The sequence below is a fragment of the Aythya ferina genome, assembly GCF_964211825.1.
Source record: "Aythya ferina genome assembly, chromosome: Z".
Taxonomy (NCBI): domain Eukaryota; kingdom Metazoa; phylum Chordata; class Aves; order Anseriformes; family Anatidae; genus Aythya; species Aythya ferina.
This window is the reverse complement of record NC_140299.1, coordinates 32,168,681-32,182,736: the sequence shown is the minus strand read 5'-3', so window position 1 is coordinate 32,182,736 and position 14,056 is coordinate 32,168,681. Positions and strand designations below refer to the sequence as shown.

At 37.5% G+C, this 14,056-nt stretch overlaps 1 protein-coding gene across 15 annotated transcripts in view; it reads left to right on the top strand.

Annotated features, from left to right (window-relative positions):
* Positions 1 to 14,056, top strand: part of PTPRD (protein tyrosine phosphatase receptor type D) — a 1,303,784-nt gene that overhangs the window by 530,995 nt on the left and 758,733 nt on the right. The window lies entirely within an intron of this gene.

Below are 14,056 nucleotides of genomic sequence, written 5' to 3'. Positions count from 1 at the left end.
CCCCAGATAAAATTTGCCCCAAGACTATAGCTAAATGAAAATACTGTTCAGAAAGTGGCAGTCTCTACCCAGTTCTTCTTCTACCCAGAAGAAGAAGAAGAAGAAGAAGAAGAAGAAGAAGAAGAAGAAGAAGAAGAAGAAGAAGAAGAAGAAGAAGAAGAAGAAGAAGAAGAAGAAGAAGAACAACAACAACAACAACAACAACAACAACAACAACAACAACAACAACAACAACAACAAGTCAGTCTTCATCCTTTCTAGCTATCCAAGAGATAAATTGCCAGAAATCTTGCTGTCTGCCTAAAGCAAAATGTTATTTCCAAAAACATTAACAGGTTTAAGTGGATATTACTGTGAATGTTCTCTAAAGCAACAATATCATCTTTTTATCCTCTGTTATACTTCTTTTCCAAATAACAAACTAAAAATGCTGTAGGTTAATTTATTGGGATACCAGTAGAAGTGAAAGAAATATTTAGAAGCATTAATTGATTATTTGCCACTGTGTCCTTACAAACCTACTGAAATTGTTGTTATTACTGATTTGTCCTAAACTTTTCAGTTCTTCAGTTAATAATTGTAGATCTGAATATTAATTTAACATAAAATAAAGGATTTTTTTGCCATTATAAGCATATTAATTACTATGTACCTTACTTCATAGAATTCCCATTTTATTAGCAAACCAGTCAGTTTCCTACAGCTTCCAGAAAGTGCTAGTATATCCTGTACAATTTCTACTTGACAAACACCTGACACTTAACAGTGTGAAAAATACTCTCCTCTGTTCCCTAGCTCTTCATCTCCTTCCTGCCTTGACTGCTACCAAAAAAAGGCAATGTCATACACTGTGTTGTTGTTGTTGTTTTTTCCAGATACAAGTTTTAATAGAAAACAAGAGTATTTGGTGTGAACATAGCTTCAGCAGATTAGCAGTTAAATTAGAAAAGGCTTTTCATTTAAGTTCCGGTGTTGGTATGTCACTGTGCCCTGTCACTTTGAAAAGTGGTAGTACTTTGTTATCAGCATGGAGTGCAGGCAGCCTCCTGATGTAGGGGTAGATTAAAATAAACTGCCAGGGTGATGAAGGCACCATGCACATTTCATCTCCCTGAACAAGGAGATGTGGAGGGGCAGTGCTGACAGACCACTCTGTTCAGACAAACATATTGATCACCTCCAAGCCCTGTTTTTTCTTTTTTTTATTATTATTATTTTTTATCACAGTTCATCACAGTTCAGCTCTAAGAATATAAAGGGATTCAGAGTAGCATTTCTCATTAATAAACAATTCATTGTATGTTTGCTTCATCCCTTTGCTATCATCCCTTTTGGCAGGAAAAAGCTTTGTGGGATTAGTCATTGTTGGGAGTTCAGAATGCATAGGAGTTACAAGATTTGAGGGATGTTCATATCATATATCCAGGTTTTAGATGCAAAGTGGGTATGAGAAAGTAATTCTCAGCTTCCACAATTAAGAATTAGTATAATTCTTTAATATTTGAAGTCATGTTATATATAGTTCCCTCCTGTACTGCTGTGGATTTGATTACTTTTTATCTTCTGTTGCTCCCCATCATGAATGTCTTTTTGGACCTGCCACAGCAATCTTAATATCACCTATTTCCTATATTTTCTGTCTAATCTTCTCAGGCCCTGACTTTTTTTTTTTTTTAAACAAAAATTAAAATAATAATGATAATAAAAAATAATGTGTTCTCTACTCAGTATGATATAGGGAAGACATCCTGTCATTTTCTATTTTTCTTGACAGCCAAAACTGAGGCATATGGGAAGTAACTAATTTTATAGCCACACAGCAATTTGATCGCTGACATGGGTGCTGCCTCCATAGTCATTTGCTGTAGCTTACTGGCCTATGCTGACTCTCTTTGCATAAAATAGTTTTCATTCTATTTTTATAGGTTTCAAATAAGTGCATATTTACTTGGGACGTAATAAGCAGGATGGATCCATTTTTCTCTTGTCTTTATAGACATTTTTAAAATCAAGCAAAAACATCAATTAAGGTTTAAATGATTAAAATATTTTATTGAATCTATTCAATTTATTTCATACGCTTTGCCGTTGCAACCTAATATTAATTAAAAAACTGACTAATCCAGCAAATCTGGGATAAAATAATGTGGAATACCAATTAATTTATTCTAGACAACATGTCTACAATTATTAGTAATCATACATATAACTGCCACAAATCTTATACCAATAACAAACATTTGTGTTTACTTTACATGGCACTGAGGTTGATTTCTCATTCTCTGATAAAATCTTTGAGGTTCCCTGTCATACAAAAATAGCATTAGGTTGAAATAAATCCTCAGATGGACAGGCTGTCTTTCAAGAAGAAAGAGATCCTAAGAAATCCTAGGGCTGGGAAAGCTCACTTTTGAATTTACATTAGAGTTAATGGATTATTGGATAGGCCTGAACTCACAGTATTTGGACTACAGAGGTTTTGTTTCTATGTCAATGTAAACATGCAAGTTTTAATATATTTATTATTTTATATGTTATCTATTTCCTTTGATGGTGGTGTATTATTGAGAAGCAATTTCTGTTAGAAAATCTAATTTTCTAGATAGTGATTAAATAATCCTAACACTGCTTTAAGTATAAATGCAAAAATGTATTTTGCATTTTGCTTGATGAAAGACTTTACAGAAAAGTTCAGGTTGGAAGGGGCCTCTGGTGGTCATCTGGTCCAACAGCCTGTTTAAACATGGACACCTAGAATCACTTGATTTGACCATGTCCAGATCGCTTTTGAATATCTCAAAGAAGGGAGACTCCACAACCTCTCTGGACAACCTCTTCCAATGATCCATCCATTACAGAGTAAAAAAGTGTTTCCTGATACTCTTAGGGAACCTCAAGTGTTTCAGTTTGTGCCCATTTCCTCTTGTCCTGGAACTAAGCGTCACTGAAAACGGCCTGGTTCCATATCGTCTTTGCACACTTCCTTCATGATTTACATATGTTGATGAGATTCTTCTCATCAGCAGAGAGTCTTCTTTTCTCTAGGCTGAACACTCCCATCTTTCTCAGCCTTTCCTCACAGGAGAGATGCTTCAGTCCCCTTACTCTTTTAATGGCTCTTCACAGGACTCTTTCTAGTGTGTTTATTTTTTTTTTGTACAAGAGAGCCCAGAACTGCACACAGGATTTAGGTGCAGACTTAACCAAACTGAACAGATGGGAAGGATCACCTCCTTCATGTGGCTTGCAGTGTTTTGGCTAATGCAGCCAAAACCATTACCCTTCTTTGATGCTAGGGCACACTGTTGATTCATGTTCAACTCGATGTTCACCAACACCTCCATGTCCTTTTCTACCAGGTTGCTTTCCAGCTGTGTGGTCCCCTGCATGTACTGGTGCTTGGGGTTGTTCCTCCACAGATGCAGTACCTTGCAGTTCTTGTTGAACCTCATGAAGTTCCTGTCAGCCCATTTATTCACTCGGGATGGCAGCATGACCCTTTCATGGATCAACCTTTCTGTCATCCAACCAAAATTTCATTCATCCCACCTGGACTTTTTCAAAGCAGATAGACAAAAACATAAAACAGCTCATATTGTCAATGAATGCACTAAGATAATGGCATTAACACTACAAAAGGTTTACAAGTAAATAAAAGCTAAAATGAATTGAGTTGGATGTGACAAGTTGCATTGAATTAAATCTTGTTTTAAAAAATATATATATATATTTTCTATCTGAAGGTCATTGAATACACTGTTAGTCACTCAGAACACTCAAAGTAGCTATTAGATGAAAAGTGAAATGCTAATACTGCAGTGTTACAATACAATGAAAAATAGAATAAAGCAGCGTGGGAAGATTAGCAGGAAATATACATCTGCAGCAGAACAGAAGTAATTGGAATCCTTGTTTGTTTGCATTCTTACTAATTGAATAGGGGATTATAAATGGATGCAGGGGCTGTAATTGAAATGTTCTTGCATGCTTGGAGCTGGTGGAAGAAGGAATAGACAAAAAAACAATAGTTTGTTTCTATGGGTGATATGAATTTTTTGCCATTTTCCTTACATTTTAAATGCCTTTTCTTATGCTAAACATTTCTGTACAATCTGTTTTGCAACATTTTCAGAATTAGAGTTGAAGTAGTTTCCGCCTTTGACATGAACAACATATAAAATATTAAATGTTTATCTAACAGAATTTCTGAGTTATCCATCTGTTTCTGGTTAAAATTATTATTATTATTGCTATTATTAATCTCATTAATGTTAATGCTAATAATAATAATACTAAAATTGTGTGTTTATGTAGTTTACCTCAGTTTCCTGAGTGTGTATGGGCATTATACAGTTTAGTAAAAGAGAATTAATTAGGTGTCAGGGGGGAAGACTACATAATTGCCTTGTTCTTGTTATTTACTCTGGGTATATGAAGCTACCTAGAAAAAACATAGAGCGGTTGAGGTTGGTTGGGATGTCTGGACATTGCCTAGTCCAACCTCTTGCAGAGTCAGCTACAGCAGATTGCTCCTAGCTGTGTCCAGACAGATTCAAATGTTTCCAAGGATGGAAGATTCACGGTCTCACTGGACATATCATATAATGGCCTGGGTTGAAAAGGACCATCTAGTTTCAACGCCCCTGCTCTGGACAGGGTTGCCAACCACTAGAGCAGGCTGACCAGAGCTGCATCTAGCCTGGTGTTGAATGCCTCCAGGAATGGGACATCCACAGCCTCCTTGGGCAACCTGTTCCAGTGCCTTAGCACCCTCTGAGTGAAAAGCTTTCTCCTAATTTCCAACCTAAATCTCTCTTGTCCTAGTTTAAAATAATTCTCCCTTGTCCTATCACTACCAACTTACATAAACAGGTGTTCCCCCTCCTGTTTATACTATCCCTTCAAGTAATGGAAGGTCACAATGAGGTCTCCCTGGAGCCTTCTCTTCTCCAAGCCAAACAAGCCCAGTTCCCTTAACCTTTCTGCATAGAAGAGGTGCTCTAGCTTTCTGATCATCCTAGTGGCCCTCCTCTGGACCTGTTCCAAGAGCTCCACATCCTTCTTGTGCTGGAGGCCCCAGGCCTACACATGCAGTATTCCAGGTGGGGTCTCACAAGAGCAGAGTAGAGGGGGACAATCACCTCCCTCTCCGGCCGGTCAACTCTTTTTTAATGCAGAGTAGGATATAATTGGCCTTCCAGGCTGAAAGTACACACTGCCAGCTCATGTCTAGCTTCTCGTCTATCAGGACCCTCAAGTCCTTCTCCACAGGGCTGCTCTCAAGTTCTTCTTCTCCCAGTCTATATAAATACCTGGGATTGCACCAGCCCAAATGCAACACCTTGCACTCAGCCTTGTTGAACTTCATTAGGTTCTCATGGACCCACTTCTCCAGCCTGTCCAGGTTCCTCTGGATGGTATCTCTTCCCTCTACTGTTTCGACTGCACTGTCCAGCTTGGTGTCATTACATTAAAATAAATAAATAAATAAATAAATACATTCTCTCTTATACTTAACCAGAATCATAGAATGGTTTGGGTTGGAAGGGACCATAAAGTTCACCAGGATCCAACTCCTCTGTTATGGGCAAGGACACCTTCCCCTAGACCGACTTGCTCAAAGCCCCATCCAACCTCCAGGGATGGGGCATTCACAATTTCTCTGGGCAACTTGTTCCAGTGCCTCATCACCCTCTGAGTAAATAATTTCTTCCGAATACTTAATCTAAATCTACCCTCTTTTAGCTTAAAGACGTTTCTCCTTGTCCCATCACTACATTTTTTTTTAACAAACAGTTCCTTCTCATCTTTCCTGTAGGCCACCTTTATGTACTGGAAGTCTGCTATAAGGTCTACCTGGAGCTTTCCCTTCTCTGATATGAACAACCCCTTCAGAAGACAGCAACTAAATTTCTTCTGTTTCAACCCCTCTATTTCACTTCCCGTCCATTGCCTCTTGACCTGTCACTGGACACCATTAGAAGTGGCTCCATTTATTTTAATACCGCTATCAAATCTTTATGAACATGAGTAAGTTGCCCCATTAGACTTCTGTAGGCTAAACACTGCCAACTCTAAGCCTCTTCTCACATAACAGATAGCTCAGTCCTTTCATCATATTTGTGTGCCTTAACTGGATTTGCTCTAGTATGTTCATGGTTCTCTTTTCCTGGGGAGCCCAGCATTGAACCCAACACCCAGATGTGTCTCACCAGGACTAAGCAGAGAGGAAGGATGACTTCCATCTACTGATCTAGTGACAGTGCTCTTTGTAATTCAGTCCAGGACACTGTTGTTCTCCTTTTTCCAAGGGGTGTATTGTTGACTCATTAATAGGTGTGGAACAGGGCCCCCAGGGCCTTTTTCGTTAAGCTGCTTTCCAGCCATCTGGACAGCAGGTGCATGCATTTATTCCTTCCAAAAGGCAGGGTTTAACATTTCCTTTTGTTGAACATAATGAGGTTCCTGCAGTGCAGAGAAACAGGGAGTAGGTGTTTTGGTCAGTCCATAATACTCTGTCTCTTCTAATCCTTCATCCTCACTTTCTTCCCCTGCTCCAGGGTGGCATCCAAGAGATGCAGTCCTTTCCAAGGGATGCAGTCCCAAGGGATGCAGTCCTTCCCAAACTGATCCAACATGGGCTTCCCACAGGTTACAGTTCTTCAAGAACTGCTGCAATATAGGTCTGTACTACAGAGTCCAACTTTCAGGAATGAACCCCACAGGCAGTAGCTCCTGCCAGACCACCTGCTATACCATGGACACCTCTCCATGAGTTGCAGTTCTGGCCTCAAGTCTGTTCCTGCATGAGCTCTCCATGAGCTAAAGCTTTCTTTTGGCCACATCCACCTGCTCAACCATGGGTTCCTCCACAGACTCCAGTGTGGATATCTGTTCTGCCATGGTACAGCATGGGCTGCAGGGGACGGCCTGCTGTGCGATGGTCCTCTCCATGGACCACATGGAAATTTCTGCTCAGGTGCCTGCAGCGCCTCCTTCCCCTCCTTCTTCATTGACCTTGGTATCTGCAGAGTCATTTTCTCGATATATTTTCTTATTTCTTCCTTTAAGCTACTGTGCAGCAGGTTTTCCCTTTCTGAAATCTGCTCCCACAGAAGCACAACCAGCATCACTCATTGACTCAGTTTCAACAAGCAACAGGTCCCTTTTTGAGCTGACTGGATGTCGTGGTTTAACCTGGCCGGCAGCTAAACACCACGCAACCGTTCGCTCACCCTCCCTCCTCCTTCTCTGGGACGGGGGAGAGAAATGGAAAGTGAAGCCCATGAGTTGAGATAAAGACAGTTTAATAAGACATAATAATAATAATAATAATAATAACAACAACAATAATAACAATAATAATAATACAATTATGATAATAGTACTACCACTAATATTGTGTACAAACAAGTGATGCACAATGCAATTGCTCACCTCCCGCTGACTGATGCTCAGCCTAACCCCGAGCAGTCCGGCGCCCCTCCCCCAGCTAGCCACCCCTATATATTGTTTAGCATGATGTCAGATGGTATGGAATACCCCTTTGGCTAGTTTGGGTCACCTGTCCTGGGTCTGTCCCCTCCCAGCTCTTACTGCACCCCCAGCCTGCCTGTTGGCAGGACACAGCAAGAAGCTGAGATGTCCTTGGCTTGGTATAAGCACTGCTCTGCAACAATTAAAACATCGAGGTGTTATCAGCACTCTTCTCATCCTATCATTACACTCCCTGATAAAGAGTCTATCCCCAGCTTTCCTGTAGGCCACTTTAGGTACTGGAAGGCTGTAATAAATTCTCCTCAGAGTCTTTTCTTCTCCAGGCTGAACAACCCCAACTCCTTCAGCCTATCTTCATAGGAGAGGTGTTCCAGCCCTTTCACAGTGCTGTTAACCAAGCAAACAATTGGAGTACTAAGGAATAATAGTATCAAACCAGTTTCCCTAGAAGTCCAAAGGGCTATGTATATTTAAAAACAATAATCGACTGTCTGTCATGACCATACACAAATTAATGGAATGCGTTTGGCATGCACAGAAAGTTAAGTTGTTTGCTTCAAAACTTATTCTCTTTAAAAGAATATTCATGACATAAATAGGTCCTAGAATAGCTGTCTCATTTTATGGACATATACACAATATTGTTCGCTACAGGATCCTAAGGCATAATGATTTATAATTTACATTATCACAGACTGAATAAGCAACTAAGATCTGTCAAATTATACTGTTGTATTTAATATGGATGCACAGCCAATTCTCTCTGCAAGAAATGAATTGTAATTTCATGCTGTAAGATTTCACAATACAGAGAAGTGATCATTAAATTTCCATTTTTAAAAGCAACAATATAAGAAGAATACAATCGAATCTACAGTTATTTATCATCTCAAATATCCTAGACTGTGTCGACAACCTTAAAAAGCATGTTTTTAAGGGGTGTATAGCAATTCTACAAAATACTTAGTAGAATTACTACAAAAAAAAAAAAAAAAAAAAAAAAAAGAGTCCTAAAGTGATAATCATCTATTAAAATTTCACTTGTACATCATAGTACATAGTATATTGTCCTATATACTTTTCTAAGCTCCAGTTTTTGTTCTAAAATTCACTATGCTTTGAAATATATTGTCTTCAGAATCCAATTATTTTAATTTTTAGGTAAGTAAATCTGAAAATTTGCACTTGACTCTATTCAATAAACAGTTCAAAAACTTATAGTGCCCTGAACAATCAAATTCATTGAACACTATGATATCATTTTTAAATTTAGCAGAATTGTTTCCTAGATGAGTAATTGTAGAGGTTCTTCTTTTACAGAAAGTTGCTGTGTATGTAAGCTAATATGGGTATTGGGCAAGCATTCATTATTCTTTTTTTATTTGGATTTCTGCTTTGGTGTGACTGGATTTTGTCGTATTTTCTCATTTTTTTCTGTTAAGAAATGTATTTCTTTAAATTTGCCATTAAATTTCTCATTTACTTCTACAGTACTCAACACCTATATAACAATTTTTTTTTAATGATTAAGATCACTAAGAAAGAAAAAACACTAGTAAGACTACTTTTACTGCTGAAAACAAAGCAGAAGATTATCAGTGCTTTAGACAGAAACCAGTACTGACTTGTGAAATAGATTACCTAAAAGCAAATGTATTAGAAACTGTATCTTGTACAGTAAACCTGTAATACTCCTTGTGTATGTAAGCAGCTTTATTAGAGGATTATAGCATTCCTATCATAAAATACTTGATATTACTGTCAATATGTTATTCAAAATCAAGCACAAATAAAGGATGATTCATCTCAGGTTTTTGTTTGTTTGTTTGTTTTGTTTTTAATATAGATTTCATTAGTAAACAGTACTTTGGTCTACAGAACTTAAACAAATATGTTTTTGTTTCCTTTTTTGTTTTTAAATGAAAGCTTTTTTTCTTATTCCCTGAGTTGAAGGCCTCTAAATACTTAGCAACCAAATCACTCAGTGTAATTACACAGGCCATTTATACTTATTTGTGAATAGTGAACATATATATATATATGTGTGTGTGTGTATATATATATATATAATGTAGTTGTGTATACATTAAAATTTAGATCAATCATAAAGTAATATAAAGTAATTATAAAGATCAATATAAAGTAATATATATATATATATATAAAAATAATAACATTAGATATCAGTTTATTTTTATTGTTCTCCAAACTTGCCAACAAAAACAAGTCTATCTTCTTTATAAAACAACACTAGTCAACATCTTGGGAGTCATCTAGCAGTAAAAGTTTCAAAAGCGGCTATTTAATTAGTTACTAAAATTATTGCAAATATATTTTTGATTAATGAAGTTTAAAGTCTTCTCTATGTTAAAATTACATTGCTGATGTGATGAACTGTTAGGTTTATCCATTCATAATTTTCCTGAATAAAATACTTATATTGTTCCTAATCAGATATCCACTCATTTAACAATGAAATACACTTTAAACATGTTTGAAAGAATTCAGCATGAGGGTGCATTGTTTTCTTTTTATAGCAGGTGAAATTGAGAGAGAGATTTATGCATATTCCCCACCCAGTCCAATGTACTGCTTAAATGAAAATTAGCCTGAACTTTTGTGAGTATCCAAGGATTCTGAAGGTAAAAATGCTATTGTGTAAATCAACAAGGTTGCCTTGATTACTTTGAAAATCCAAATATTTTTTGTGCTGTATTGGTACTGTCAATTTTAGGATGTTTATGTGATTTTATAAAAATAAATGTAGAATCATAGAATCATAGCATCATAGAATCATTAAGGTTGGAAAAGACTTCCCAGGTCATCTGGTCCAACCATCCCCCTACCACCAGTACCTAAGCACCAGGTCCAACCTTTCTTTAAACACCTTCAGGGACAATGACACAACCACCTCCCTGGGCAACCCGTTCCAATGACTGACAACTCTTTCTGAAAAGAAATGTCTCCTAATTTCCAACCTGAACCTCCCCTGGAGCAACTTGAGGTCATTCCTTCTAGTCCTATCACTAGTTATCTGCGAGAAGAGGCTTACACCCAGCTTCCCACAACTTCTAGTTATAGAGAGCAATAAGGTCTCCCCAGAGCCTCCTCTTCTGTAGACAAAACAAAACTAGTTCCCTCAGCCGCTCCTCATAAGACTTGTGTTTCAGACCCTTCACCAGCTTTGTAGCCCATCTCTGAACACAGTCCAAGGCCTCTCATAGTGAGGGGCCCAAAGCTCATTACTTGAGCACCACATTACTTGAGGTGCAGACTCACCAGAGCCAAGTACAGGAGGTCGATTACCACCCTAGTCCTGCTGTCTACACTATTCCTGACACAAGCCAGGATGCCGTTGGCCTTCTTGGCCACCTGGGCACATTGCTGGCACACCTGGGCACACCTGTTCAGGTGAGCATCAACTAACATCAGGTGAGCATCAACTAACACTCCCAGATCTTTTTCCTTTGAACAACTTTCCAGCCACTCTGCCTGTAGTGTTGCATATGAGGTTGTTATGCCCCAAGTGCATGATCAGGCACTATTGTTCTGCAGTATTTTCTGATATTTCTTTTAGTCTTATTAGTTAGTTTGATTTTATTTTTACTTTTTATTTTTACTTTTTTTTGTTGTTTTATCCTTATTTATTTATTTATTTAACAAATAAAAATATTATTTATTTAACAAAGGCCTCACAAGGGCAGAGCAAAGGGGAAAAATCACCTCTGTCACCCTGATGGCCACTCCTCTTTTGATACAGCCAAAGATGCAACTGGCCTTTTGGGGTGCAAGCACAGACTAACCTGATCCCTGACTGTACAATTTCTCTGTATTCCTCCTAAGTTACCTGTCCTTGATGCATATCATACAGTCAAATTTTTTTGAATGTTGTTTGCATGACATCTTTGTTCTTTATCACTATTGAAAATCCACTTTAATTTATTTCTACTCAGCGTGTTTTCTGATTGCAATTATCTCTTTATTCTTATCTTTCACTACAAATCTTAATGGCCGTTGTGATTAGGATTCTGTTGCTTATTGATTATGTTGATATGTGCATTGTAAATTATTTATGTACTTAAATTAATTTTATTTGAAGGGTTGAATCAGATGTTGTGGAGTTGTGATTTCCTACAGGCTGTTCAATGAAGTGTCACTTACTTAAGGCTTTTTCTTTCCAGAAGCCTTCTTTTTTCTTTGCCAGTATGTTCCTGTACAGTTCTGCATGAGAAAATCACTTTCATAACTAATACAAACATACATTGTGAGATTTACGGTTCATTCTCTCCCTGTTGGATATGTACTGTACTTTGTTACCAAAGTCATTGAAAATCTTTTTGGCTTTGGCTGTATGCATACATTTTACATGCATTCAGATACTTATTCAGAGTAGTACATCACAATTGTCTGTGATGTATGTGTGCGCACATGAAAGTGACATATATCAACTAACAATTTATAAGTATTCTTGAAATCTTTCCACAAAGTAGCATTTAAGACAAGCATCATCTATGAAGACCTGTAAAGGTCACTGATAAGTCAGGTTGATGGCTAACCTTGATGTTCTTTAAAGTATTTTCCAACCTAAATGATTCTGTGATTTTATATAGAGCTTTTCATTTCTCCTTGTATAGTCACACTTTATTTTTTGTCCTGTTTTCTAAAGGACAGAGAAACTCTCTGTTTAGTCAAAGCAATCCAACACCATACAAAGGTGTGCAAGGACAGTAAATCTTTCAAGATCTTTGTGTTTGCATTGATGGTAGTCCTTTGTCCTGCCTCAGATAAGTGTCTTTTCATAGGTGAGGAATAAGACATTGAAATAGTCTATTGAAAAATCATAATTATATCATAATCATAACTCCGCAAACCCTGTTTTTATTTTGACTCCTGGTACTGTGGTAAGATTTATTTCTTGCATTCTCTCCTTGTGTTTTTGTCCTCTTACTTAAAACTGGCCATTCTAATAATTATGCTAATGGTATTGTTAAACTGAAATTGAAATTGCCTGGAAAGGAGACAATGACTACATCTTTATTTATTTATATAATGTCATTTACTAAATATGAAGCACTTTTGATTTGTATTTTCCAGTGAACATTCTAGAGAATAGTATTCTTTACTTGGCATTGCTAGCTGGTCAAGGGAAATGATTGTCCAGCTCTACTCTGCGCTGGTGTTGCCTCACCTCAAGTACTGTGTGCAGTTCTGAGCACCACAGTATAAAAAGGACATAAAACTGTTGGAGAGTGACCAGAGAAGGGCTACAAAGAGGGTGAAGGGCCCAGAGTGGCCCTTATGTATGAGGAGCAGCTGAGGTCACTTGGCCTGTTCAGCCTGGAAAAGAGGAGGCTGAGGGGAGACCTTATCTCAATCTACAGCTTCCTTACAAGGGGGAGCGGAGGGGAAGGTGCCAGTCTATTCTCTTTTTTTATCCAGTGATAGGACCCACGGGAATGGTGTCATACTGAGGCAGGGGAGGTTTAGGCTAGCCATCAGGAAGAGGTTCTTCCTGAGAGGGTTGTCTCACACTGGAACAGGCTCCCCAGGGAAGTAGTCACTGCACCAAGCCTATTGGAGTTAAAGAAGCATTTGGACTGTGCACTTAGTCACATGGTCTGAATATTTGGGTATACCTGTGTGGTTCCAGGAGTTGGACTTGAACCCTTATGGATCCCTTCCAAGTCGGGATATTCTATGATTTTATGATTCTATTTCCATAGTCTAACTCGTTAACCTGCAAAATTTCTAGTATTTTCTTTGCACATCAGTAGTATATTCTGCAAACCACAATATCTTTTAGGAGATATTTCCTTTGGTCTCATGCAGGGAGGTGAAAGTACAAATGCAGGATCACATATATTAATTTTATTGTACTAAGACAGATCCTTGCACTTTTATACTTATAAGTAGTCGTCATACACTTTGTTTTATGAGTGTGAGTTCCTTGCTGTTTTTATACATTTTACTCTTGAAAAGGCTTTAGCCATTCTCTGTATTGCTACTTAATGGGAAATAAATAAGGAATATAGTGCCTTGTTGTTTTAGATTATGGTTATGGTATAGATTATTTAGATTATGGGTTATAATCATATAGGTTAATGTCCTGCATAGGAAATACACGATCACTGATTTGAGCTCATAATTTGTCTTGCTGTAGGCAATTCAATTTCCTTCAGTAAAGAGAAGCATTTTATCACTGATGCTACAATTTCAGGTTCAAGAAAGTTTTTTTTGTGTGTGTGTGTGTATTTTTTGTTTGTTTGTTTATTTTTGTTTTTGGTGGTGGTGGTGGTAGTTGTTTTGTTTTCATAATACAGGTATTTGTCTTTGTCTCTGTTAAATTAGAAAGGGGAAATTAAACAGTGTAGCCCTCTGAAAAGTACTGACATGAAAACATAGTTTTGAATGCTATATTTACTAGTCTTGTCTTCATATTTGCTCAAAGTTTGGAAAGTTTATTTTCTTACACATAGAATGAACTTGCATATCATTTGATCCAGAAAAAAAATAATAATCTGGAAACATTACAATAAGCCCACTTTATGAAAGATGAAAG